We start from the raw sequence: 2,332 nt of genomic DNA, 5'->3' as shown, positions 1-2,332 counted from the left end.
GAGTAGGATTCCCCCCCCAATCCTAGTTGGAATAGGATTCGCAGAGGGGGAAAAGAGAGAGGGGGGGGCGGCCACCTCTCCTTGTCCTAATAGGACTAGGGGAGGGAGGGTGGCGCACAGTCCATCTAGGGCAGCCCCTTCTCTTTTCCACTAAGGCCCATTTAGCTCCCGAGGGGTTCCGGTAACCTTCCTGGTACTCCGGTAAAATCCTGATTTCACCCGGAACACTTCCGATATCCAAACATAGGCTTCCAATATATCAATCTTTATGTCTCGACCATTTCGAGACTCCTCGTCATGTCCGTGATCACATCCGGGACTCCGAACAACCTTCGGTACATCAAAATGCATAAACTCATAATATAACTGTCATCATAACCTTAAGCGTGCGGACCCTACGGGCTCGAGAAAAATGTAGACATGACCGAGACACGTCTCCGGTCAATAACCAATAGCGGGACCTGGATGCCCATATTGGCTCCTACATATTCTACGAAGATCTTTATCGGTCAGACCGCATAACAACATATGTTGTTCCCTTTGTCATCGGTATGTTACTTGCCCGAGATTCGATCGTCGGTATTCCAATACCTAGTTCAATCTCGTTACTGGCAAGTATCTTTACTCGTTCTGTAATACATCATCCTGCAACTAACTCATTTAGTTGCAATGCTTGCAAGGCTTAAGTGATGTGCATTACCGAGAGGGCCCAGAGATACCTCTCCGACAATCGGAGTGACAAATCCTAATCTCGAAATACGCCAACCCAACATCTACCTTTGGAGACACCTGTAATGCTCCTTTATAATCACCCAGTTACGTTGTGACGTTTGGTAGCACCCAAAGTGTTCCTCCGGCAAACGGGAGTTGCATAATCTCATAGTCATAGGAACATGTATAAGTCATGAAGAAAGCAATAGCAACATACTAAACGATCGGGTGCTAAGCTAATGGAATGGGTCATGTCAATCAGATCATTCAACTAATGATGTGACCTCGTTAATCAAATAACAACTCTTTGTTCATGGTTAGGAAACATAACCATCTTTGATCAACGAGCTAGTCAAGTAGAGACATACTAGTGACACTCTGTTTGTCTATGTATTCACACATGTATTATGTTTCCGGTTAATACAATTCTAGCATGAATAATAAACATTTATCATGATATAAGGAAATAAATAATAGCCTCTAGGGCATATTTCCTTCAGTCTCCCACTTGCACTAGAGTCAATAATCTAGATTACACTGTAATGATTCTAACACCCATGGAGCTTTGGTGCTGATCATGTTTTGCTCGTGGAAGAGGCTTAGTCAACGGGTCTGTAACATTCAGATCCGTATGTATCTTGCAAATCTCTATGTCTCCCACCTGGACTAGATCCCGGATGGAATTGAAGCGTCTCTTGATGTGCTTGGTTCTCTTGTGAAATCTGGATTCCTTTGCCAAGGCAATTGCACCAGTATTGTCACAAAAGATTTTCATTGGACCCGATGCACTAGGTATGACACCTAGATCGGATATGAACTCCTTCATCCAGACTCCTTCGTTCGCTGCTTTCGAAGCAGCTATGTACTCCGCTTCCCATGTAGATCCCACTACGATGCTTTGTTTAGAACTGCACCAACTGACAGCTCCACCGTTTAATGTAAACACGTATCCGGTTTGCGATTTAGAATCGTCCAGATCAGTGTCAAAGCTTGCATCAACGTAACCTTTTACGACGAGCTCTTTGTCACCTCCATATACGAGAAGCATATCCTTAGTCCTTTTCAGGTATTTCAGGATGTTCTTGACCGCTGTCCAGTGATCCACTCCTGGATTACTTTGGTACCTCCTTGCTAGACTTATAGCAAGGCACACATCAGGTCTGGTACACAACATTGCATACATGATAGATCCTATTGCTGATGCATAGGGAACATCTTTCATATTCTCTCTATCTTCTGCAGTGGTCGAGCATTGAGTCTTACTCAATTTCACACCTTATAACACAGGCAAGAATCCTTTCTTTGCTTGATCCATTTTGAACTTCTTCAAAATTTTGTCAAGGTATGTTGTTTGTGAAAGTCCAATTAAGCGTCTTGATCTATCTCTATAGATCTTAATGCCTAATATGTAAGCAGCTTCACGGAGGTCTTTCATTGAAAAACTCTTATTCAAGTATCCCTTTATGCTATCCAGAAATTCTATATTATTTCCGATTAACAATATGTCATCCACATATAATATCAGAAATGCTATAGAGCTCCCACTCACTTTCTTGTAAATACAGGCTTCTCCAAAAGTCTATATAAAACCAAATGCTTTGATCACACTATCAAAACGTTT

Source organism: Triticum urartu, chromosome 6A (genome assembly GCF_056163025.1).
Source record: "Triticum urartu cultivar PI428250 chromosome 6A, HENAU_Tu73, whole genome shotgun sequence".
NCBI lineage: Eukaryota > Viridiplantae > Streptophyta > Magnoliopsida > Poales > Poaceae > Triticum > Triticum urartu.
The sequence above is the reverse complement of the archived record's forward strand: the minus strand, read 5'-3'. Positions refer to the sequence as shown.